Source organism: Dromaius novaehollandiae, chromosome 26 (assembly GCF_036370855.1).
Source record: "Dromaius novaehollandiae isolate bDroNov1 chromosome 26, bDroNov1.hap1, whole genome shotgun sequence".
Taxonomy (NCBI): Eukaryota; Metazoa; Chordata; class Aves; order Casuariiformes; family Dromaiidae; genus Dromaius; species Dromaius novaehollandiae.
In genome coordinates, this window is record NC_088123.1 from 4,872,102 (window position 1) to 4,899,131 (window position 27,030).

Below are 27,030 nucleotides of genomic sequence, written 5' to 3' on the forward strand. Positions count from 1 at the left end.
ACAACCCCTCCAGGCTAGTGTATGAAATCTTGCCCTTGTTTCAGCCCAAAGTTGCTTGTGGATAAACCTTTTATCTCTACAGCATATTGTTATAAACAAGGTGTCTTTTTAGTAGTAATAGACCTTTATTGTATTTGCATTGGTGATAGAGCAGCCCGTATCTAATGCTTTTTCAGCCACAGTATGACATCCTGACTAACGCGCTCTGTCAGTCTAAAGATGTATAATTGGGGATCATGTGCATGTACAAGTGCTATACAGTTGCTCTGAAATGTGACAAGGGTTTATAGATTACATTTCTTTTTACGTGTCCTTTAAGCATTCTATGATGTGAGATAGATTAAATTCTGTGGTATGAATCTATGAGTTACTTTATAAAGCAAGTGTGTAGATGAAGCTTTTTATTAAATTCTGTGGCCTCACTGCTATTTATTATGTTCTTATACTTAGTATGCCTGTATCTAAGATCAGAGCCCAGCTGTGCCCAGTATGTTACAATTATCTATACAGATAATTTGAGGAGCTCTGAATTTAAACATGTCGAACAAAGGAGAGGAAGGAATTTGTACTCTTGTTTAAAAGAGGGAGAAGACAGTGATTAGTTTGAAATCTCACAGAGAGTCTGCAGCTGAACCTAGACGTTCTGAATTTCAGCTCAGTGCTTTAACCTTCGGGCTCTACCCGCAGAAACTGTTGGCCAATGCACAGTGAAGTAACTGAAGTGGCTTTCATATCAGCTAGTCCCATTCTTTTAATCTGCGTTGGTTGATTTTCAAACCAAGTTAACAAAAATCTTCAGAACTCGCTCTTTCTCAAGCACTCTCTCCTTGTGAATAATTTATCTTTCCTAAGGGGCGAGGCATGAAATGGATCCCATAGGCCCAAAGGATTTAGACAAGGTGGACAAGGCTAAGTGCTTCTGGAGATGAAACAGAATGTTTGAAAGGCTTACCCAACTATAATGGCACTGGGAAAATATTTATTGTATTATTTATGAGGAATACCTTTTCTTCTTCATGGCAAACAAAAATTGTGTTTCTTACACCTGTAACTCTTAAGACTCAATCTTTTGTTCTTAAAATAAAGGCATGCTTAAATATTTTTAGAACTTTGCTTCTGCATCCATCCTGAAAGAGCTATTATCTGAAAGATTTAAAGATACATAAAATACTTGTCCTTTCCTTTGACTGCTTATTATGGATTGGCTGCTTCTATTGCTTTCCTTGTAAGAGTTACTTTTTTCAAGCCAGAAGCTTTTGGCTAGACAAAATCAGGAATATTGTAGCAAAGAGGGAGACAAATGTTGTCTTTAAGCAGATGAAATTGTTTATTCAGTAAAAGGTAATTACTTGAAATTTAGCTTTCCCTCTAAATTTTAGAGAAGAAGGATAGGGTAGCAGAAAGCTTTTCAAGCAGTATTTAGACAAAGCTTTCTTTTATTTTTCTTGGAAAATGGAAATTTTTCTATGGAAAGAGAGTGCTACCACTGTACCTTGTAGATTCAGTTGTTGACTTTGCCATGGGCACCCTGTGAGAGAGTGATTTTCTCCATTTTCTTCTGCATTTCAAACAGAGCAAGGCCTCATTCTTTTTTCTTATGGTAGCATGAGCCTTGTACCTCATATCCTTGTATATGCCTGGAGTTCCTTGATGTACACATTGCAAATGACAGATTTGCAAAACATTTTGTTTAAAATACTGTACTCTTTCATTAAAGCCAAACATTCTGCCTTTTTCATTATATTTAGAGGCTTTATTTTTAAAAGAGCCTTTTTTGCCTTAAATTTTTCCAGTGATCAAAAACTGGGAGAAAAACTTAGGTTAATGACAAGTCCACATGTTTTCGAGTTAGAGGGAAAATACAAATAAGTAAATACAGTTTGGTTTTCCTTCTTCACTGTTCTTTGACCATTTCATCTTGGTTCAAATCATTCTGTGCCTTTCTTCTTTATTAATTTAATAAAGAGGGTAGTAGTTCCATTGTCAAAAGGTTTCTCTTTTTCGCTTACTGTGGGACTGTACAACAACCCAGCACTGTAGTAGCAATGCTGCTCAAATGCATGCAATTAATAACAAAGTGATATCAGCAGACAGAGAAGCAAATGACCCAAGCAATGCTAGGGATAATTACTGTTTTTAACACTAATGTGTTAGACTCCCATGTTTGATCCTCTTAAAATCTTTGTTTGTTGTGGAGAGGTATAGACGCTGTAAATGCAATATGATTGCATTTGAAAGAAAAGATCTAAGTGTGGCATGTTGGCCTGGAGATAAAACATGTCAAATGAGAACTTTCAGCGTCAAGATGCTGTGGGGTTTTAATGAAATCTGTCAGATATATACGAATAGTTAACGTACCTTTCTCTTTCACAGCCTAGTAAATAAATGGTACAATACAGCAGTAATTATTATACTTTCAGACTGGTGTATTAATATCAACCCCAGTGATCTCAATGTACTAAAGAAGGATTATGCTATGATGTGAACTATTGCAGAATGTTAGTAATGCTTGTTCTTACCGTTAGAATATGAAACTATAGTTTTGTTGTCTTTGGTGTCTGCTGGTTTCTAAGTGCAGGATCTGATCTGTAGAACCTACAGAGGTGAGACTATTTTAAATATTTAATTTTTCAATCAGAAATTGAAAATGAAGTCACCACGTATTCAGAACAGCGCAGCATCGCATGAGAATTGGTCTTCTGTCACTTGAGACACTCTAGTGTGTTTTTTTTCCCCTGTGGATCTTTACAGATGTAAAAGGAAGATGGTGGGCTGGAACACTATCTCAGTGAAGACCTAATCTTTTAAATAAATGTTCATGCTTCTGTGCAGTGATATTATGTTATTCGTACTATATTATTCAGCCAGTAGGTATCTCTGTGTGTGTTCTTTCCACAGATTTTTTTCACAAAAACATTAAGATTCGTGATATGCAGGAACAGAGCTGGGATTTCTGATTCAGGTTGCGATTCTGTGGTTGTGATTGTGTGGTTCTGATTCTGTTACTCAGTCTTTTTCAAAAGACTTGGTATCAGAACTTCAGTGGTGGTAGTGAATTTTATGGGTTGTGTTGTCTATAGTTGGTAGAATCATTTACTAGCCTTATAAATCTATTTCAAAGGCCTGAAGTCTCAAAAAGGTCTTTTGTTAGTACTAACTGAAACAAATAGATCTAGAATGAAAGACATTTCCACAATGACAGAAAGATTTTTCAGACTTAGTTCTTAAGATGCTTTTCTACGCAGCTGGTATAGAGTGTAGAAATGATCATAACTGAGCTAATTTATGAAAGCTGAAAATATAAAGATTTGCACTGTAATTAATAGAAAGATTCCCATTTGCTTCATATCAAGCCTGAAAAGAATGCTTTTGTTACAGACTTGCTGTTTGATCTTGCGCTTGCCAGTCAGGGAGTCTGGTGGCAGAGAATTTAACTGTCGGATCTGTGTGTCTTAAAAGGCTTGGGAAGGAGAGGAGGGGAAAAGAGAGTTCCTTCACTTGAAAAGCCCTGTCTTGCTCTGTATCAGGATTTCCAAGCATTGGCAAAGTGATCAGTGTAATTCTTTCTCAGCACAGATTATGCCATAAAAGCAAGAAAACAAGCCAAGAAACGTTGATTTGCTTGTGTAATAAGATGACAGGTTTTCTATGATCACCATTTTCAGAGATGAAGTAAGTCACTTTTCACTTTTTCGATGGTATGTCAGTATCTCTCTCCAACAGTTCTGAACACCTTGATGCTTTTTCTCCTTCCTGTCTTTGAGGAAGGTGAGTAGGGGGGAAAAAACAGGTCTGCCATCCAAGCAGTCTCTCTTCTTTCTCTGTTCTAGATTCTTTGGTGTTTTTCGTTGGTTAAAATAAATTATAAAATATTCTTATAAAACCCAGCTGGGTCAGGAAGGGACCCTTGTGCTCCATTTCATATAGCCTGACTGGTCCTTCATGGTTTGCAGTTTTGTTTTTCAGTGGACGGGCAGTATGCCGTGTAATTTATGTGTTAGGTTGTTAGACTGATTAATCTAGTATCATTGCCTTGCCAGAATCTTTGTAATGTTCTTGAAAGGCAAGTAAATAGGACCCTCATTTTACAGATGAGGATCGAGGCTGATGCGAATTAGTCATGGCCAAATCTGTAACATGTAAGGAAACTAGAAGCTGTCTAAAAAAAGGCAGCAGGGGGATATCAAAGGCGCGGAATGGTTTCTATACAAGAGCGCTAAACAGACAAGGACTCTTCAGCTGAGAAAGAGATGGCTTAGAGAATACGACAAAGGACTGTAAAATCATGAATCGTGTGGAGAAATTGAATAGAGAACAGAAGTTCAATCTGTCTCAGAGTACAGGATATAAGGATCCTCAAATGAGAGTGGCATGGGGAAAATTCAGAACAATTGAAAGGGCGTATTTTTTCCACTATACATAATTCAGCTGTGGATTTCTTTGCCACACAATACTGAGAATATCAAACGTTTTGTATAAGTTGAAAAAGCGGTTAGACAAAGTCACCGGGAGGAAGAGGGAAATCTATCAAAGCTTGTTTATGCTAAAATCTTGCTCAAATTAGTGCTAAACCGCAGACTACTGCAATCTGTGAGCGTGTAACATGGAAGTGTTGTTACATGCTTGCCTTATTCTTACTGTTTCCCTTAGGCCACTGTTAGAGGTGGACTTTTGTCTAGTTCAGTATGGCCACTCTTAATTTTTTATGCTTAATATAACAGAATAATTGAAACCTTAATTGGGGGGAGAAGTTTTTTATCCAGGAGCTGCAACTTCTTGTGACAGCAGTGTCCTCTACCCAAGTCTGTTTCCAGGCTTGATCAGTCTTTTCCAATTTAATCCTCCAATCTACAGTGTCAAAGCTGTATAGAAGGCTTGAAGATGGAAAAATTGGGATCTCTGTTAACCATCAAACTCTTCTATCCAGAAGCACAGCTTTTCACCATTCAATTTTGAAACAAGAACATTTGTAAAATGGTTTTGAAGGGATACATACCTCTAATAGGCTTAGCATGACTCTTGAGGCTGTTACGAAACTGAAATTTCAAAGCTTCACAGTTACTGGCTATTGGTTCCAACAATGTTGCTGAAGCATGGTGTCATGTGCAAGATTAATATGATACTGTAGGCTTATTCTGAATGTACATGCCGTCAGGACAATGTGATCTACAGGCTCTTCAAACTCGGCAGTTCCAGCTTCGGGAACATTTCTCTTCTGCCCTTTCTCTTTTCAAAAGAATGATGAATAGAGGAGAGAGGCTGGAGCTGATCTCTTACAGTACTTGCTTTTTTACCATGATTTTTTCTTTGTAATGAAATAAAATAGAATATTGTCGTTGGCACCAGCAGAATAAAATTAAGCAATAAGCATCACTTGAACATCCTCTTATCAATACTTCAGATAGTCTTATGAAACCTATGATTGGGTTCTTAAACCACTGGCTGCAGGCATCATGCTATTATATATATTTAGCTTTTTAAAATAAGTTTCTTTTTCTCTTGGTTGACGAGAAATGCTTGAGAATGTAATCCTTTAAAATTTGCTAGGTAAGGCAAACAGAAAGACCTCCAGCATTTATTATCGTCTAAGATGTTCGGATGTTTAAAGTCATTGTATACTTTTTTTTTCTGTGTGTGGCAGAGGTAGGAAAAATAGAGGATTGAATTCTGCACACTGGGAAACAGCCATACTGAAATGGTTTCCAGCAAGTACCTAGGACAGTAAGAATAACAGAGATTTACTAAGAGCCCTGCATAAAGGAAACAATGCTCTGCTGAAACCAGTGCTGAAACCTCTGTCGTTAGCAGTGCATGGCACTAAAATGGTTATATGTCTTTTGAAGAAATGCAACAAGAAGAAAGGTGAAGTTGTCGAAGAACACTTTATTTTTAACAGAATGAAAGCAGAGGCCTCTCCCACCAGCTGTTTGTTTTCCCCTCAGGCTTAATGGACAAGTGTGTTGAAGAACTGAGTGTTTAAAAAAAAAAAAAAAAAAAAAAAAAAAGAAGCACTCACACACATTAAGAACAGCACAAAGATGCAGCAAGGTTTCATACATCAGCTGTTCTGCAGGGCTTTGCTGCCAGGATACTGAGATGAAAAAGGTTAGAGACTGATGCAAACCAAACAGGAAAACCGCTACAAGAAAAATAACCTTGCTATAGTTAAGGTATTACGACAAGTCTGTAGCAGCCTGATGTAATGGTTAAAGTAGCACACTACTGTAAATTCATTCATGACTCGGTCACTGAATCACTAGATGACCTGGAGTGCTCTCCTTACCTTCTCGTATTTCCATTTCTTTTTTGCAAAATGGGGTCAGTTTTGAGCTCTGTTTTCATTAGGGAAATAACAGGTGTTACCCAACCTTTTTTAATAGCAGGGTAGAAAGTACTAGGGCAAGAACAGCCATGATTAAAATGGTTAGCTGCTCAGAAGTAACTCTGCCCTTGTTTAATTGGCATACAAAATAAGAAATACTAGCAAGCATGCTTCCTAATTGAGATAAATATTGTTGTGCTTGTTGGATATAATAACAGGTGCAATTCTGATACCTTTTCTCTCATGGAATGATACCTAACTACCAGGACACTGTAGAAAATTCATCTTTTGTTGAAGTTAAGCAACCTTCAGCTTAATCATACTTTGCTGAGGAAATGATCTATTGAAGCATCTCAATTAAGGCAGCTTCCCAAACTCAGGTCATCTGTCTCTGAAAATCCCAGGCTCCTCAGATTTCCTTTCATGTTGAGTTTTATTAGTGCCTCTGTGCAAATCAAAGCTTCTTTTCCTTGAGAAAAGCGCAGATAGAGGATAGGGATATGTTATTACAGCCAGACTTGAAAATTGAAGTTTTTCCTTCACTATTGCAAAACATTATGAACTATCACTTTGGTGAACTCTGCTCAGCTTTGTTTTTTTTTTGAACTGTTCTTAGGCTGAAACATTTTGGTACTGTTATTTATTCATAAAATTTCAATAATAATAAAATAATTACCTGTAATTGCTGTTTTACACCATAGTGTATGCCAAAGTGATTTGTAGCAAGTTGGTTGGCACTTTCAAAAGCATTAGGCACCTAAATCCTAATAAGATTTTCAGCATTAAGCTCATCTTTAGCCCTTTTAGGGGAATAAAATAATGGTTTGCATGATCTGTTCCTGCTTTTTAGCAGGACTTGCTTGTTTGTTTCTTTGGTTCTGTTTCTGATCTGACGTTCAAACTTGCCCTCTCGATAGATTTACTCTGGATGCGTGTTTATCGAAGCGAACTCGGGTCTGGATTCACTACAGTCATTGCTCCTGGATATGCTGGGGCTGATCTATTAGTTTCTTTTATTCTAACTGCAGAAGACACAAACCTTTCTTTTTCTTTTATTTCCATCTTTTTATATTCTGCAGTAAAGTTCTCTGAATTTAGGGAATTTAGTTGAAATTCAGGCATTTGTTTTGTGTTCATGTCGCACGTTGTTTCTGCCACATTTGCTCTCCTTCCCCCCCTCAGTGAGTAGCAAACTAAATAAAAGGAGCTTGTGTGAGATTTGGCTCAGTGGACTGTGCTCCCTCTCTGTGCCAAACATCTTAAAGGTGCAGTAGCCCAATGGCGAGCCGTGAGCTATAACTGTGCTGGCTTTAGCAAGCTCTCAAATTTACCATTTCTTTTTTTGCTCCGACCTTACTGAGACTTAAATGAAAAGGCTCTCATTGGGGTGACTCTCTGGACACTCAGAAATGGACTGGACAATATTGCATTACTTGGACTGAGGGAATATAATGAGTAGGCAGGGTAAGATCATGGCAGATGAGCAGCTGCTGGTTGGAAGTCAGCTCTAACTTGAAGACTGTGCTGATTAAACCTACGTGCCTCTTCTGAGCTTGCACCTTTCTACCAATCTCTGTTCCTGTGGTTCTTTCTAATATACACTGAAAACTTCTAGAACAGAGAAGTTTTGCTGGTTTTGCTTTGCACAGCATGAGTGCATTATTAGAAGAGTAATAGTCAGCTGTTCAAAAATTACCTGTGCTAGAATATGATGCCCAAATTCAACTTTTAAAAATCAGTGCAAGACTGCTGAAATATTCAGAAGCCAAACTCGCATCAGAATCTACTGGGACTGTAGCTTCCAAGCCAGTCAGGTTCTTCTGAAAATTTCACGTGGCACACCTCTTCTCTTTATCTGTTGCCTCACCGATGCTAGTTCATTCTATAGGAAGCGTCAGCCAGTATGTACAGCATAGGATTAGGTCACGTAATCCATGTCCTCTCTTTCTCCCTCCTTTAATAAGAAAATTTGGCTTTGTTAGGAGAGTGGAGGTGGATACAGCTTTTGTAACCTCAGGCAAATCAACTGGGACTTTTTTTTTTTTTTTTTAAAAACACATATGGTAGGGCTGCATAATGCCTGTTACTGGGTCTGGATTTTGGTAACTGCTTGCTAAATAGCAGGCCAGACACAGATTTTCAAGTTAACTTTTGGAGCCCTCCTCACACAGTAAATTAAGTGGAACTCTGCCCAAAATGGAGGGGAAGAAAATTCTACACTTGCTCTGTTGGTGATATTTAAAGCACTTTGCCTTATCTTAAGTTTAGTGTAAGTAATGGCTATGATATCATTCTGGGTTAGAGATTAAATATTTTCATTATGTCTGGATTCTTTTGCATTCCTAAGAGCATTTCTGTAGTACTGTTTACTGAGCATAATCACTGTGCTGTTGATGTTTATCAAAATATGAAGATCTTCTTTTTCTAATGCTGTTAACTCACATTACCATTTTCCTCCTGCACTGTGAGTGGGGAGAATTGCATTTAATTAAAATAATGCAAAGTAGGGAAAATATTTGTGGTTTTGCCCAGTAAAGGAAAAGATTCAGAAGAGAGCAGATAGTCGTACTTGAGGGGCTGGGGTGCAGGAAGATAAGCGGCAGGGGGAAGAGAAAGCCTCATCTTCTTGCATATACTTTAATATAATGAAATATTTGGTAATAGGCCCATTGACAAAAGTCGTAGTCTTTGGCAGGGCTTTAAGGGGAATGACACTTCAAATTGATCCTCGTTGTATACTAGCTGCATTAGTATTCTATACTCACATCAACCCGGTCATCATGAGCCTGGCATGCTAATTACTACTGTCCCTCTTTTCTCTTTCTTCCTCCCCCTTTCCCCCCCCCCCTTTTCCCTTCTGCTTTGATTTCCAAGTTGACCATCCACTTTTATCAGTGATATATGGTTTATATCTTGTCAGCCATTATGCTGATGACCCAGGGCAGTGCCTGCCACTTTTGATAAAGTGTCAGATTATTTTTGGAATGTCCACATATGCTTTTCTGGAGGTACAATTTAGCGCTATGATAATCTACTAAATTGCTTTCTGTGCTATGCCAACTCTCTCAGTTCTGCTGCTCTTTTTAAGGTATTACAGTGCCAGATTAAAAGTGTTCCCATCAAATTTTATGTGATGGTACATGCCACAGATGAGACCACTGTACTCTCTACTGGACTATGTATGAAATAGAAGGTGAAATAATGTTTTACTTTTCCCTTTTTCTGTGGTGCATTCATATGTGTATACATAGTGCATGCCCATCTTCTCTTCAAAGGTTTGTAACACTGAGCTTACCTTTGAATAATTTTACCACAACATAATAAATTGGCAGCATGACAGTGTCAGAATGACTACCCAGTGTAACTTCTGTGTGAATAATTAGTAAGCTTACTGCTTCTCAAATATTAAAGAAAAGCTTGTTAAAAATGGAGTTAACTGCATATTGGCAAATCCCGTATTTAAAATTGGAAAATATCTGTTCCTGAGGGATATCTGCTATTCCCTAATTTTTTCAAGACTTGCGCTATAATATGGAAAAAGAAAAACTTGAATGGATGCTCTTGGTGGAGAGTATACACATGAAGTAGAAGGATGTTGGTGGGTTTCAGCTTTGTCTTCCAAGGGCTTTGTTCTGCAAAATTCCAAACCATAGAGCCTAGAAGCTATTTAGTTGCCAAAATAATTTTGATCTTTATGGGGAGCTCGTTCATGCACAGATGTTAGGCACCAAGTACCATGACAAATCTGGGCTGGCTAACATCAAGGCCAGGTTTCTCGGCCTTGCGTGATTGAAATGTTTGAATTTAAGGACAGAACTGAGTCCCTACTTTTGCTGATGCACCATTTTTAACAGACTTATTTCCTGGATTTATTGTGAAGTCAGGATGGCTCTCTGGGCAGTAGTGTAATAGAAAAGAAAAGCTCACTTGAAACCTCTCACACTTTCTGATGATGTTGGTACTGTTAGAAGGAATTGGAGTTGTGGTATCTGCTGAGGCAGGCAAAGGATTCATCATTCTGTGTAATTCTTGCAGTGACCCTTCAGGAGAGGATCCAGAATGCATGATGAGTAGAGGTGTGGAAGGAAACTCAAGCTAAGATTATCACACTGTATTTGCTCCTCAGTAGAAGGACAAGTCTAGATTCACACTTGATTGTGTTAGTAGAACAGATTCAAGATAAGATCTGTGAACCTGGATGCTTTTAGCTGTTAGGTTATTCATTATTCGGATGGTTGCAAGAAATGCACACATTTTATGATATATTTCTTTCTGCTCATTTTTTTCTTACAGAGCATGCGAATGTCTTGAAAGACCCCCTTTTTTTTTAATGGCACTGTGCATAAACTTTCATTGGTTCATTTTTGGAAAAATATGGCTGACCTAAATAAAGAAAAGATCTTTGATCTTGCAGAGATTGGACTGTTAGCAGAAACTGATATCTGAAAAATAAACACGTGACATCCCTCCAGAGAATAAAATATATCTTTGAATCAAAGAATCTCAGTGCATAAAGAAGCCAGCTTCCCACAAGGTGTTTTTTTTTTTTTAAGATGCTTAGAATTTTTAAAAGGAATATGTAGGAGTTGAAGCACCAGGCTTCACCAATATTTTCATAAATGAAATCTCTAACCTGTATTGTGCTATTCCTCATTTTGTGTAAGTAAATTTGAAGCAGGTCATCCCTTGTTTGGGTAAGCTACTGGTGAATAGTTTCACACTATTGTATGGCCTGAAATTAAGAGGCATTCTTGTTTAAAGCTAGTCCATAATGGAAGGTGATGTTGAGAAGTCATTATCTGTCACTCAGGAAAACTTTGTTATAGGCAGACTGTGTAACTGCTGTGTGGCACTTGGATGAACAAGATGGAAAAATAGAAGGTTACATATAAACCCTGAAATACATGGCCTGATTTTTCAGAATTGGTAAGTGCTTAGTGCTTATTAAATTTGGAGCTTGTTCAGCATTTTGAGAGTCTAAGTCATTTATTACAAATCAAAATACTAAGTTAGAAACTTAAATTTATACTCATTGTATTAAAATATTATTATTTATTTCAGAATATTGCCCTCTACGTCTGCATGTCAGTTCTCCATCTGTAAACACAGGTAATACACAGAGATATGAGAAAAAATAATGTATCTTCTGTGTTTAAATTTCAGGTTCTTCAAAGGTCTGTCATTTTTTAGCACGTGTACAGGCCTTAGCACCGTGGATTTTGATTTCTAATGGGTTCTCTATGAGGTTCTTTAATTAGCAATGGTCAATCTGATTTAAGTCATAAAATATTTGTAATACTCTGCCTATGGAAGCCTTAATTAATTAAAAATCATTTGATGTATCACAGAGCTCCTCACTCTGTGTTGGAAATACCAAGTATTATTTATTAATTCTTTAGCCAAAATGTAGATAATAACTTGAGATTATGGTTCTAATTTACAGGATTTGTACATGAACTCAAATTCCCTAAGAGAGAACTTGACCTCAATTTCCATTTATTGACAGTGTGTCTGGCTGGCTCACCCTCCTGAGGCATTGTGGTGTGAAATGGTAGATTAAATTAAAGAAGGAATCAAAACGATTGCTTCTCTCTGTGCGCTATACCTGGATTATAACAAAACTGAAAAGCTATTTTATATTTGAATGTGGACTTATCTGAAAGCTGTACCTTTTTCAGCTTCATGCTCCTTCCTTTTATTATTTTCATTAGTAAGCATATGGTACCTTAAGGGAAATTTTTTTTTCTTATATTTTTAATCATTATTTTCCATCTAGAACGCCAGTAGCTAAACTTTGATACTACAAACAATTAGGCTAGAGTTGTGCAAACTGTAGGAATATCTGTCCTGTGTCCTGGAAGTTTCTAAATTTCTGAAGAAATATACTGTGAATCAAAGATAGGTTACATGAAGTAATCCCATGATAATGTTGCCAGGATGGAGACTAATCAATTCTTCTGTTCCTGCAGCTGCCCCCACCGCAGCTGCTCTTCACTACTTTACTTTCGTTAGACCCAGTGTGGATGCTTGGTAGAGCAGCTGCCTGGACTTGGCTGTCCTTCTCCTCCTCTTTCTAACATGTTAGACATGCTGACATGGTTTGGGCTGAGATTTCAGAATATGAACTGGACTGGAGGAAGTATGTGCAGACTCTCTCCTGTTGACCCGTAACAATGAGTACTGAAGTCCTGCAAGGGACCTGGGGAAAACAAGCTGCTGGGGATGTTAACGTTGATTGTGAACCAGAGCTGCAGTCAGTCTTTTTTTTACTGCAAGGTGTGTCTGTCCAGAAAGGAGTCCTGGCCATATTCAAGTCGTGTATGTTCTGTTGTTAACTTCACTGTATCCAAACTTCTATTTAATGAGGCTTTTTTTAGAGCTGCTGGAAGCCATGATTACGTGACAATGTTAGATTACAATTAAAAACAGAAACCCCCCACCCCGCCCTGTTCTTGTTCACATGATTTCAAACAAAAGCTTTAGGAGGCAAAACAAAAGCAGCTGAATTATCTTCTGTGTTTTGTTTTTTAGTTTAGTTCTCCTTTCTCCCCACTGTCTTGCTCCCTGGGATTTTACTCCCACTTTTTCAGAACACTTAAGCCTGGCATTTCTGAGCTTTACTTACTTTTTGCACATGAAAGTAATTATACCTTCATCTCAACACTTAAAAATATATTTGTGTGTGTGTGTGTGCGCGCACACACACACACGTGGAAGTCTATCAGTCTGTTTTACTAAATGAAGCCATATAAAATTTGTTGAATAGAGAATTGGGCCCGTGTTTTCTTACTGATATGTAAGGGAGAAGAAATGGAGACTGGCCTTTCTGGTAAAACACCAGTACAGCTTTGTTATTGCTGTATGTCTGGGCTCAGGAACATTTTGCTGTTGCTGATACTGGCCGTGTTCCATGAGGCTAGTGTCAAGAACTGCTGAGTACCTATCAGCTGTAAAGCCAAGGAAAAGCTCCCCATCTGTCTGATCAGTCTGAAACCAGTTCATGTTTTGGCACTGCCAGATTTCATAACTGAAGACACAATATTGTTTTGCTGCAGTCAAACAATATAGCCATATTTACCATATGAAAATAATTGAACTATAATTAAATCAATAGCATGCTCACATGAGAAATTTAATTTTTTGAAGGTGGAATCTGAGCAGCTCTCTCAAGAGTTGTGTTGACTGTATATTAGGCAAAAATTGCTATCTTTGAAAATTGTAATTTCTGTTTTTGTGGGTTCCTTGGAAATACATTAGTTAAGTCTACTGGTCAACAATTTCTCATGAAGCAGGGCAGGAGAAATTTTAGAGGACTGCAACCAGGAGTGATGTATAGATATTATAGGTGTATAGACTTTAATAGAAATGTAATTTGAAGAAGTGGTGTTTTTTAAGCAGCCTGAAAAAAGTCAATAGCAAAGATCTTGTCTGCAGTAGGACAGTCCAAAAATACCTTAACAAAGTACTTTCTTTTTAAAAGGAAGCATATCTTACGGAACACTTTGGTCTTCCCGTCCCTGCCATCGTAGCGTAACAATGAATGCACGTGCTTTGTCGGCATGCTAGCGCTCTGACTGTTGTAAGGGTGCTTAGACTAGAATGCCCACCAGCACGCGGTTGCATGTCCTCGTTGTGCTTGAGATAATTACAGGCATTAATAGGTCTTTCCTGTCACTGTTAGAATAACCATTCTGCCTAGTTTTGTATCTGGAAGAATTGCAATTTCAATTACTCTGCGTCTGTTCTTGATGCTAATCCTGTTACCAGCAACAGGATTAGTTCATAAACAAAAGAGCTGTAGTAGTCTGTTCTACATGTCTGACTATGAAAATCTAACAGAGCTCACATGCAGTACGCCACTTTTCTACTCTTATACTTAGTACCACATCCGAAGCTCACAGCTGCTGAAACTCACTGTCCTGAGATGTAAATTTGAATGATTTCTGAAAAAAGCTATTTAAAATTTAGAAATCATCATATCATGTTAGGTTTGAGGGTTATACATTGTTAAATTAAGTGCCAGAATTTGTTTCAAAATACAGATTGTGGTTCATGACTAATTTAATCACATACCTAAAATGAGGCCATGCTAGCTTAATTGGAAATTATCCTCTCTTATGTAACCTGGTTTTTTAGAACCTGCTTTTACCTGTGCAGACAACAACCTCCTACAGTCAGCTTTGCTGAAACACATTGTAGCTGGCAGATTCAAAGAAATAATGCAGAAACCAAACACTTCTTCGGGGATTCTTTGTTAGGACAAGCAGTGAAATGAGGACACTGTTAGTAGGTGCTCTGTGGCACTCTGCCCCTGTTGCCCTGATAGGATGTCGCAGTATCCCTCCATCAGCAGGGGCATGGTTTGGAGGAGGCCGATTTAGCAAGGGCTGGATTGCAAAATCTTTGCTGATGACCTGAAGTAAGCAGCCTTTTAAATCAAAAGGATATATCCCACCTTGCTAACTGCTTCAGAAGCATTTCCCAACTGTCTGTGTCCCTTTCTTCCAGTTCATGTCTTGAATTTGTTTAAATAGAAGTGAGGGGTCTGAAGCAGTCAAGTTCAGGAAGTGTTACTAACTGTGCATTGACTACCCGAGAGTGCTGCTGTTGTGTGTGCCACTGCCTCGCTGTGCGCGTAAGTGCATTGGACAGGCATCCAGTTTTCCTGTGCAAGTTACTCATGTGGTTGCTGAATTATTACTGGAGATTTGGGAGATTATTTTAATGTTATATAGTTCCTGTGCATTGCTGCTAAGTCCAATTTTGTATTTGTAGGAATAAGGAGCAAGTAATCAGATGAGAAAAATAAACTTCCTTTAATTTGTCATAGTTCTTTTTTGTTGTTCCTGGATGGAGTTTGGAAGTAATAGGGAAGGGAGTAGTGCTAATAATGTGAGTTAGTAGATCCAGGAGCTGAAGGAAAGCAAAGACATATCTATGCTTTTATGATTACCTCTGCATAACTTTGTCGGCAGATTTTCCCTGTAGAGCTGCAGCATATGCCAACAAAACTTTTTCTGTTGGCATTGCTACACCAGTTCCTCAGATGATGTGAGCTAAGCTGACAAAAGCAGTATTTTGTCCGTGGCGCTACATCTCTCAGCACTGGTATGTCAGGACCAGACAGCATGTATTTTTCTCCTTCATCTCCTTCCTTGCTCTTCTTCCTCTCCTCGCTTGATGTCGTTCCCCATCAGTTCCTCCCCTCAAGAGAAAAAGCAACAGACAAACCAAATTCAATTCCTACCCCATGCAACAACGCTGGCAGTATAGTCCAGCTCCTTACAGATGGTTAATTTCAAGGGTGAATATGCAGTACAGAAATCTGCTGTCGTTGTACGTTTCATGTCTGACCCATGCTGCTTCCGTGTGTGATCCAGAGTTTTAAAGAGTAGTGATCTTTGCTTTCGGAAGGGGAAAGAGAAGAATACTAAAAGAAAGCAAATACAAAGTCACTTGACCTTCTTTTTCAGCCTTTGGATTCTCAGTGGATCTGACTTGGCCAGGCAGGGCTGGGGGTGGGGGGAATTCAGAGCAGATGGAATTACGAAAAGAGTTGCTGTGGCAGATGGTGACATGTCCTGGGGTTTAGGGGGCTTGTTTTTTTTCCCCTTTTGACAGCACTGAATGTTTGTGTGTGTGTACATATAAAGTTATGCTGGGGGATAGGGACAGCATTGTTATCAACAGAAGAAGAAACTTGGGGAACTCTATTAGAGTATTTCAGAGTTCATCTTTGCTCGTAGTTTAATCCAATGGCAGAAAGCATCGGTAGGAATTTTTCCATTGTCCTTGGTAACATTTGATCAAATCTGTAAATTCTTGAATCACCATTTTTTCCAAAATCAGTTTATCTTCAGTCTGTGGGATTTATTTCTTCTAATAGTCATTGTCATTCATGCATTCACAATAAGTTCAAAGCCTCATGGCTATATCTGTATAATTGGAAACTATTTGGTGATTTCTAATGGCCATTAGTTTAGTTAGCAAAATTTTTTGAAAAGATACTTGCGATATTCTTAGACTTAGCCAAAAGCCAGAACATTCTTAATGTTAAGCATATGAGCTGACTCAGAAATGCTATTCTAAATCCATTTTGGGTTTACTTAGCATTATGTTCCCTTGCTTGTCCTTTGAATCCGTGGTCTTTGCCTATGTGCATAATTTAGGATTAGTTCACAGAGAACTGGTACTTCACAGAAACCAAGTATTCAATTTGCTTACCTGTATTAGGATTCTGTCTTCGCTCTATGAGATAGGCACAGTCGAATACCTAGTGTGCTGCTTTGCTAGAGGCCTTTGAGAGAAAGTCCACAGAAGAGGTGATGGCAGCACTGGGAGAGACAGTCAGGTTGATTTGTCACCTTTCAATGCATCCGTCTCAGCAATTCCTGTCAGCAGGGTTTCCTCTACCACTGTAACTTAAGCTGCCCTTACTTCATCCGCAAGCTGAAAAAATCTTGAGGGAAGGTAGAGAAAGTGCTGCCATCTGAAATATTTTGTGTAGGCTGAAGTGATTTATACTTCCCTGACTCAGCATAAGTAAATCTAGCCCAGTGACATGCTCAGTCCTAGGCTAAATCCTAGTTTTGCCTAATCATTCTTTACTGTGTTGCTTTCAATCTCTCCATATCTTGTGAAACTTTTATCAGCTATAAAGAACTGTCTCATGGAGTCAAAGGAGAGACAGACATGAATTAAAAATGAGGAGGGGCATAGTAGGTTATAATAGGCCAAGTTACTGTTCTGGGTTTTTCTTTGTGTAGAAATGCAGATGGTTCTGAAATACAGCAAAGAATATGTGGATGGAGACAGACTGGAGAAACCACCCTGAATCTAGAAACCTCTAAATTCAAGTGTTACACAGAGATGATACTGTCTCTGTCTTTATGAAATGTCTGAGGTAAAATTTTGCCCTAACTGAAGTCAAGAGCAAATCAGCACATCCTTTTACTCAGGATAGAATTGTCACCTCCAGACTAGAAGGGAGGTCAGATGTGTATATTTTACCTGCTTATAGTCTCTCTTTACTTTCAGACAACTGAGAAATTCTTCTCTTGCTGTTCTAAACTACTGCCAACTATTGTTGTGTTTTGATAAAATAAATAGCCACCACACTGCACGTTCAGGGAGGTTATGCTTTCCAGCTTTGATCCCGAATGTTGCACTGGTCAGCTGAACAGTGTGACTCAGTGACCTTCCTCCTGTTGCTAGTAAGACTTTCCTGATGTTTGAACAATCTTACAAACTCTCATGGTTCATAAATCTCTGCATGGCACAGGAGAAAGCTCTCTACCATGTAAAAAAAACAAAAAACCAAAAACAAAACAAAACAAAACTGCAAAATACTAAAAAGAAAAAAAAAAGGAAAGAAAAGAAAAAGGTGTGGAATTTCCTGTGTAAAATCATGATGCTTTAGCTTTAGCACTGTCACTGCCCAACAACACTGGAATGCGGTGCTAATTTCAAAGAATTTGCTCCTAGGTAGGGTTATCTTTCTAGGAATAAATGTCCTCATGGGATTTATTATTTTGAGCACTGCATTGTTTTATTCAAAGTCATCTTCTCATATTGAGAAACCCATACAGATTCAGAGGGTGGAAGGATTTTTGAAGGAAGGTATAAATGGTGAGTCAGACTTTCTGAAAAAGTGGAGTGGGAATGTAGTGGAAAAGATGGATGCTCCTTATTCTTTTAAAGGAGAATAGAGAGGGAACAAACAGTTAATTCTGAGGCAAAAAGTATATTGAGAAAAGAAAGAAAAAGTGATGCAGTTCCAGTGTTACTGAGATCTGAATGTTGCTAAATTCAAACTCATTTTGATCTAACACAAATCAGTGAAATTTGGAATTGAGACGACTGAAGTTGCATGAGAAATTGGTATAGGACTTAATGTAACCCAAACACACAATTGAGTCCTGTGGACATACTGAGGTCTGTGACTCAAAAATCCTGAATTTTGTTGCTGATTCTGCCAATGCCCTGCTAGATGACTTGAGAAAGTCATTTTAAGGGGGCATTCACATCGCTTAATTTTGGGCACCATCAACTAGTGATAAGAAGCTCTCTCTCTACTTCACAGCCTCTGAAAAAAGACTGAGCCGTGGATTGCCTCTGGAGTAGCCCATCACTCCTTTCCCTGGCTACACTGGGAGACTAAACTCCTAATTTAGACACCTTAGGACCTTAAAGTTAGGGCTTATGAATACTCTTCCACTTGCTCCACAGTGTTTGTACTTGGATGACAGAGATAATGATGCTGGACTTCTTTATAAGAAGAGCTGGCATCCACAGTTTAGAATATTTCTATATAGGAACTAGATACAATTGATTTCTTTCTGCTGTTGCATGGAAAAATCTGTAACAGATGGACCAGTATGATTCGGCAATTAATTTATCTGACATTTCCCTCATCAATCTTTAAAGAATTGGTACATTTCTTAATTGTGCGGTCAGCTGTAAATCCTACTTTGTTAGATATTTCTTAGCATACTGATGGGATTGGTCGAGATCCATTGATATCAATGAAGAGAATTATTGATTTGAATGTGCTGTGAATCAAGCCTTATATTTTTATGCCAAACAGTCTCAAGAGGTAGCATCATAATTAGTGGATGGGTGAAAACCTAGATTCATTGCAAGTTAGCAGTGTTTGGCTGTGTTAGTTTTTCTTGAGGTGTCCTTCTGCATAGAGAATAAAAGCCTACTGATGGCACCAATGAAACAGAAGTAGTATTTTATCTCAGATTGTAGGGGCCTTGGTTTGAGAGCATGGTGCTGCATACCGTGATATTCACAGATACTTTGTGAAGCAGGGCGGTGTCATGGTCTTACTGCTGAGCTTCGCATATTAAACCTCCCCCTCCCTCTCCTTTGGGAGGTCACTACTGACACCTTACTCTGTCACAGCAAAGTGCCGTCATATTCAGTAGTTTTCTTAATGTCCAAACTGCTAAACTACTTGATGTATAATAAAATCTTCTCTTCCCCTCCCCTTAAGATAGTGATTTTTTTTTCTATGTAATTGTAGGAGAAAAGTATGAGAAAGCTGACTTAACTGAATCCTAAAGGCTTATTAAACAGTGGCAACCAGTAAGTCCTTTTTTAAGTAGTCTCTTGAATTTTAAAGTCTTGGAGTTGGTAATGACCATACTGCAGATGTATGGAAACGGGTATTTCAGTGCTGGGCCCTATTTCATCCAAATCCACTACCTGTAAAAGGCGTGATGTGGATAAATGATTTCACTTCTCTTCCATATTTTAATTAAAACTACTGTGGCATAGACTGGGTGCTTTAACAGATCTCTTTTAATAAATTGCATTAGGTGCTATTACTTTTCAAGTTATTACTCCAGATTAACTCTCTCTTTTCTAGGGTTTCTTCAACACTTTGCCATTTCTTACAGAATCATTCCTAATGAAAATAGCTATCTTTCTTTTCTTTCTTCTTCTCACTTTATTGCATCAGTATGCATTGCAAAACCGTTGGCTTGTACATCCTAAGCTAAGGTAATGAGACCAATATTAATTCCACTAGAGCTGCTACAGGCATGCAAATGAACCTTTCATCTGTCCAGCAGAGCAACTCTGAGACTTGCAAAGAGCACCTGGGCTAAGCAGCATGAGCAGTCAGGGAGAAAGAAGCAGAGGTGAGGGTGAGAGAAGAGGATATGCCAGAAATGGCTGAAATTTGAATTAATATTTGTAACTAGAAACTGCTAGGATAATTTTCCTGTTCCTACTGGTTGAAATCTAGTAATCGCTGTCCTGTTAGTGCTAAAAGGACGCTACATGAATCCCTGCGCGCAATTTTCATTGCACGTTTCAAACGTCGTGTTCTGTAGGTTGTACCCACGCTGTGCGAAGCAAGTCAGAGCAAGCTGATTTGTCTAAAAACAGTATAGTAGTGGTAGGATAGGGCTAATTAGCTCTACCACTTGGCAAAGCTAATTAATGTAGACACAGTGCTGTGCTGACAAGACTCTTGCTTCGAATTCGGGTAAGAATTATTTAACGGCTGGCTTAAGTCTCTGTTCTGCTTGGATCAGCCATGCCTCAAGAAAACTTTTACACACAGGATAGGAAAGTGCTGTCCCTCAGCCCTGTATTGTCTCTTGTACTGCATTTATATACCGTCAATGAACAGAAGCTTCCTGGAGTTGTAGAAAATGATGAATCTTTTTGAAAATCAGATTTCCACTGTACAACAGTGCAATAAGCAATTGTCTGTGGTTATAATAGGAGGCTGACTGACTCTGCGTTGTTTTGCTGCTGTTGTGCATCCAGCTGGGGCGTGGGTGTCCCCGGTTTCACTGTGTGTATCCAGTCCATGGAGGCTGTTAAATTTGTTGCAGATGCAAGAAAGAGATCTGGGTTTTCAGGCAGTGAACAAGAGGTCATGTTTTCAGTGTGAGAAACAGCTGATGCAGTACCTCGTGTGTCTCCCAAGATGACAGGTGTCATGTTTACCTCAAAGGCATAATTAATCTGAAGTTAATTGAGTAAGTCTGTATTTAATCTGGCATAACGGAGAATTGCATCGATTTTCTGAATCTGTCTGTCTGTCTCTCTTCCTCTCTCTCTCTGTCTCTCTCTCATTGCTTTTTATAGGGGGGATTGGCTTTTTCTTTTTTGTTATTTAAGTGTTGTCAAGATGCATCTGTAAGCAGATACAGGTGACTCCCTCCTTTACCACTGTGGATAGGAGAGTGTGTACATTTCTAAAGTAGCTCCTAAGGGTCTTTGTCAGTCTGCTCCTTATCATTACTGGAATTTTAAGAAAGCCATTTTGTAAAAGTCCAGCAAACGTCTTTTCACCACCATTTCATATGCTTGGTTCCTGAACAACTGCAGTTGATTTTGTTTGGTCTTGCAAACACAAATTATCCTATAATCATCTTAGCCTTCCAGCCATGCTTACGTTGACTTGTTTGTGTTTTTAAGTGAGAAAATGCAGACATTGTCATGAAAATAAAAAGGGTTAGACGCAAATAAAAGATTTCTTTTTCCTGGTTGGCAGGATGTGCATCAGCTTTAATTAATTTTCTCCTTTATAGCATATTCAGTTCAATGCAAGGAGTGAGGTGAATTTTGAAATTAAATAAATGACCTTTATTTTTTGCTTTTGCTTGTAGTTTCTGCTAAATGGCTATTTCAGGGTTCATCAGTGACAGTCTCCTAGACTGTGTGATTGCTTGCTTTTACTCAAAATGAGTATATAGAGCAGAATACTAAAGGGAAAGTATTTTTCAACTACAGTACATTTCTGTACAGCTAAGGCTTTGTGCTTTAGTGTAGTCTAAGTCCTGGAGGACAAAATTGTACAGACAATTACCCACCGTTTTTTAAATAACAGAGCATTTCCTCTGGCAACCATGTAGCTAGCAGGGGCGAGCATTGCTGGTACTTTAAGACTCCCTTTGTTTTGCTAGTATGTTTTTTAATGGCTTTATACTTACTTTTCTGTACTCTTTAGATTTGAAAATAGTTTGATTTTCCACTGTTTAATGATTAAACTGTTGCATTTGAAAATCTGTTTGCAGTTCTTTAAGTCTTACTAGTGTGTGTATGTCTATATATATGCATGCCTATTTTATATATAAATTTCCTGAAGGAGTCATAAGAAATATGCTAGCCTGAAACCTAATTATCTGCTTTGCAGCTAGTTATCTTGTAGCACGTATAGGCTGACTCCCTGGAGGGGGATGAAAAGCCAGCATGTCTTCTCATGAGTAATGATAAGAGCCGTGGTGAGTGGATGGGAGACAGGGAAGCAGGTTCTGTTTTGCGGGGCCAGGGCTCCAGAGCTCTGGCTTAGAGGGTTCTGATAAGAATTTTGCTGTGCGTGGGTCTTCTAACAGCAGAGCCAAATGTAGTAAAAATCTAACACCTAGTGAAAGACTGCCAGCAGCTGTCGATGTTTAGATGGGTGCTGTGTCAAAGTAACTCTCCTGACCAAAACTTGCCTAACTTCGGAGAAATTAATAGGGTCAAATCAGTAGGTAGTCTTGCTGCAAGCTTGCAGCATGTACCCTATTGTTTGTTTTCTTGCAGATCTCTAAGAAGGCCTTATCCAGAAATGTCATAGAAGACAAATAGTAACCAGAGGTCTCAGAGCAAGGATAATCCTGGCTGTAAAACTGCCCCTTGCTGCTGCTGCTGTGGCAGTGTTGGTGATGTCACCGCCAGAGAAATTCTGACTCCAGGTGGGCAATAAGCAGCGGGAGCAGAGGAACTCAGAAGATCTTGTTTTCATGCCAGTGTCCTCTGCAATGAGAGTGGGAAATACTGGAAAGCCTGTGGCAAAATGTGAAGAGTTTATTTCTAAATGGAGTGAGTTTTTCCACAGCTTTTTTAAATGCGTGGGGGCAGGGGGAGGCAGGTGTGTGTCTTGAGCCACTCTGGATTTATTGCTGCGTAACTCAAATCAGAATTTGGCATGAGTTGCCTGCAAATACATTCCATTTTTAATAGCAACATCCAGATATTCAGATTAATGATTCTGCAAATCAGCATTAGGTCTCATTTTCATTTTTGTTCTCATGACATCCAGGGGATTTACAGTAAGGCCCTATGAACTGCTGTAGCATTGTAAGTTGTCTTTACATTGAACATGTGATATGTTAAGTCTCTCTCCTATGTTAGGTGTTCAGTTTATTTCAAGTGTAATCTGTGCTTGTAGAAGAGGCATCTTTGGTAACTACTCTGGGGAAGTAAGGCTTGATTTTGTGAGGGGCATTAGCTCCCTCACATTTTTATGAGGGGCATCTCATTAGCTGCCCTTGATGTCAGTCGGTGTCAAGGATGCTCAGCAGTTGGAGAGTGTGTTCTGGACAAGGCTTTAACCTCTCTGATAAAGCTACAATAGTGAGGAGCAGCAAAGCAAAGTTTCCTGTTGATGCATTTGGTATTTCTTTCAGATTCACGCCTGCTACGAAAACTTTGAGAGCTTTTCTTGCTTCCCCGTTTGTAATGACTTAAGGGTGCAAGCAGAATAAGCTTTTGGTAAGGAAATTTGAGAGAAGTCTTGTCTTTTTGATCTTGCTTGTCATATAAAGCCCTCAGGTTAACCTTTTGTTATATTTAACTAGCGTTAGGGTGGGGCACTCTTACTGGAAGATTATTGGTGCTGAAATTTATTACCTCTTTAATGTGATACTCCAGAAAAGTGTCAATATTTTCCGTATGAGTAACGCAACTGGTCCTGTCATTTCTATATCCTCTTTTCCAACAGCAGACAGTCGTAACTCCTTTAGACCAAGGTGTAATACATGCTGCAACAGAGATTAAGGGTAATTCTCTCCACTAGGAAATATTCCTCCTAGCATTAATAAGAAGATGGTGTACCTAAGGTTTAGGCCCCTTTCAAAATAATTGGTGATTGTTCTACTACTTATTAATTTAAAGATATTGCTAATCCCTATGAGTTTTCATGATTTTTTTTAAATCTCATTTTGTAGGTTAATGAATCCTGTGGCAGAGAGTTTCACTAGTTAGTAGTGTTAAAGGGAAGGGAAATGTAAATAGGGAAGAACGTGAAAGATACATTCCCAGGACTTGCTGAATGATACTTTTGTTTTTCCAGGTGAATGCCTGACATAAGAGAGAGGATTTTAAGTATTTGTTTTATTTTAAGAAGATCCCTTGTCTTTCCTGAGACCCCTTTCTCTCTCTTTCCCTTGCACAAAATACGTAAATAGGTTACGTTTTTGAACTCTATTTGAGGCTTTTGTGATGATCAGTGCTGTTTCCTACTTTTCTGTAGTTACTAATTTGTCTGGTTTTTTTTTTTTTTTTTTTTTACTGCTTCTTACTACTTCCTTTTTTATGACTTCTTAGTTTTTTTCTTTTGTTTACATTATTAGATCCTTGAACAGTGCTATCTTTTAATCTTGTCTACACATCACCTGGTTCCCTTGTTCATGATGGTGACTTCTAAATGCCACTGTAATGCAAACAATACATAATACTGTATTTAAATATCAGGCAAATACTAATGTAAAGAGAAAGTATTCTGGAGCCTGGTATGCTTACATACGTTTTGATACCATGTTGTACCATCTGTGAGGTTTTGCTTTCTGTTGAAACCTCTAGCCTGCGCTGTAATCTGTGAATAAAATGAATAGCAATGTTCTTCCATAGCCAGAAAAATTTCCAGTAGGACACCTACAAGTGCTCTGATCAAGGGAAAATTAGTGATGTTGGGGCCACAAGATTGTTAACTTTGACAAGCAGGTATTCCTGCCATGATGACGTCAGTCATCAGAGAGAGCAAGATCAGAAAGTTGCCACACCACAGACTCCTTCAGCTGGCATTGCGCTCCACTGTACAACGGGGAAAGAGAAGAAAAGGAGATGGAAAGTGATGCAAGAAAAATACCAGCAGCAGCTGCTGAATCCCAGTGGCTTCTACTAATATTTCAGAAGGGGAACAACTACAGGCTACCAATTCCAGTATTTCCTGATAAAAATCAAGGAATAAGAAAGGAAATTGCTATTGCTCAGGCTTCAAATGCTTAGTGGTGAAGGAAACAAATTTCATGCCATGATTGATGCTCAAAAGTCTGATTGTGGGAGAATTCTAAAAGATGCCACCACTGTGGTCTCTGCACCCAAAGCAGGAATTGAGCAGGTGATAAGAGTTGGTTTGGAAGAGCAGGTCTTTCTTTTCAAATCTTTAGAAGTCTGCCCCCTCTCTTGTCCTCTGCAAGCTGCTTGCAATATGAATGAATCTCTAAGGCCCACATAAATTTCAGTGTATAATTAGTTGGAGGCCTGTCTTTTCCTACTCCTGTTGATCTTCATTAGAAAACAAGCTAGTGCTAGCAGCAGTGGAGTTTACAGTCAATCCGAGTCCTTATAATAGGCCTCTACTTAGCCAAACTTCTGGGTCATGCATCTGCTAAATAGATTGGAAACTTCTTCTGAACAGGGTTTAAGGGGCATAGCAAGTAGGGAGTCAACAGAGAGAACTCAAGAAAGCCTTTCTGAACTCCAGAACAAACAAAAACCTTAGCAAAGATTAATGCTTATCGTGTTCCAGGTTGTGTTGTATACGTAGGACCGAATAAACATTGATTAAAAAAAAAAAAAAAAAAAACTATTTTGGGGAGGCCTCCTATTTTAAATAAACTTGGGTAGAAATTATGTGAAGATCCAATTAAAATCAATTAGAATCTTTCAATGAAATGAGAATTAACCGTAGTAAGTTTCTGAAGAGTTTGTATCCTTTTTATTCACCCATACTGTCATTATGAGTTTTGAAAGAATGCAACTTACTGAGTGCTCAGTTTTCTTTTTGCATTTCAGATTCTAGTTGCGGGTTCTGCACATATGAAAACCTATCCTTTAGTGTGCGAACTTCATATGAGGAACTTCAGTCCTGATTTACAGAGATGTTCATTTGCTGAAAATGCTGACTGGTTCCTGATAGAATTTTACAAAAGCATTAAGGTATGTATGTAATTCATCTTTAAAATTTCAAGTGCTTAGTTTCCTTTTGTAGAATAATTGGCACTGGAAAGGACCTCTGGACCTTCCTAGTCCAAACCCTACTGCTCAAAGCAGGTTCAGGTAAATCAGGTTACTCAGGACCTTGTCCATTCTAGTTTTGAGTATCTCTAAGGCTGGAGATTCCACCATCTCTCTGGGCAACCTGTTCTAGTGTGCAACTCTCCCATGAGGCAAACGAACTTCCATATATCTAATTGTCATTTCCTGTGTTGTGACTTGTTTTCATTGCCTCTCATCCTATCACTGTGCACCTCCTTTTTCTGTGGTTAATGGTTAATGTGGCTCTTAACCTACAGCATTTAATGTAGAGCGTAATGTAGGGAACGTAGCCTTAGCCTGCAGTTTTTTTGTTTGTTTACAACTTGGGAGCTTGGGTTGTTAGACTACAAGAAGGTAGACACAGGTAAACCATGGATGAGGCCTAAAGAGATACAGGTTCAAGTCAAAGTCTGTTTCTGAGACTTAGGGCATGCCAATCCTTTGATGTCTCTGTTCTTCATCTGTTAAATGGAGAGTGTCATCTTACTTCTGGATCTTTGTTTAGCTGCTGAGTTCTTTTATTTTCATACCTGTATATGTGATGTCATGCATACAGCTAGGAGAAAAGTGCTGCTGATTGTATGTGCTGCGTTAAAACAGCCAATGCATTTATGATAATCCAAGGACAGTTTAGAAGCCCATCTAATCCAGATAATGTTTTATTTTATGCTCTGTGTTTTTAATGTACCAGCCGAATTCTGGTGGCCATGAATCGTTGACGATTAAACGCTTAGTGTGTGGTGTTGAAGATGAGGACTTGAATGTGTACATTGCCATCAACAGTTCACAGGACATTAGAGCCTCAAGGTCAGAAGTTGCATGTCTGCATAAGATGACAATATATTAATGAAGTTGCTCCAGCCATTACACTCCAATTGCTAATTTATTCATAGCTTACTAGCAGTGTGCGTGGGGAAAAAAGGAAAACCCAAGGTCTGAGTTCAGTAGCCCTTGAAACGAAGATGCCTACTAGCTTTATTTGCAGCATTTGATTTCTAAATCATGTATCTATTTCAGCCTTGGTGAATGAGACCAGATTAAAAAGAGACAAGTGAATATAGCCCAGATAAATTGACTTGAAGTAGGCCTTATGATCAGATCATTCCACTGGAGCGAAATCTTAACAAAAGTAAGTCAGTCGTGTTCAAGATGATATA

The 27,030-nt window shown here is 38.6% G+C and overlaps 1 protein-coding gene across 3 annotated transcripts in view; it reads left to right on the forward strand.

Moving 5' to 3' along the window:
• The window catches only part of LRRTM4 (leucine rich repeat transmembrane neuronal 4), a 451,637-nt gene that overhangs the window by 200,380 nt on the left and 224,227 nt on the right, over window positions 1-27,030 (forward strand). For all 3 annotated transcript variants that reach the window (XM_064497873.1, XM_064497874.1, XM_026122384.2), the window contains 2 exons: window positions 22,376-22,527; window positions 25,631-25,774. The gene's annotated coding sequence lies outside the window, so the exon portion shown is untranslated. The remainder of the gene's footprint in view (window positions 1-22,375; window positions 22,528-25,630; window positions 25,775-27,030) is intronic.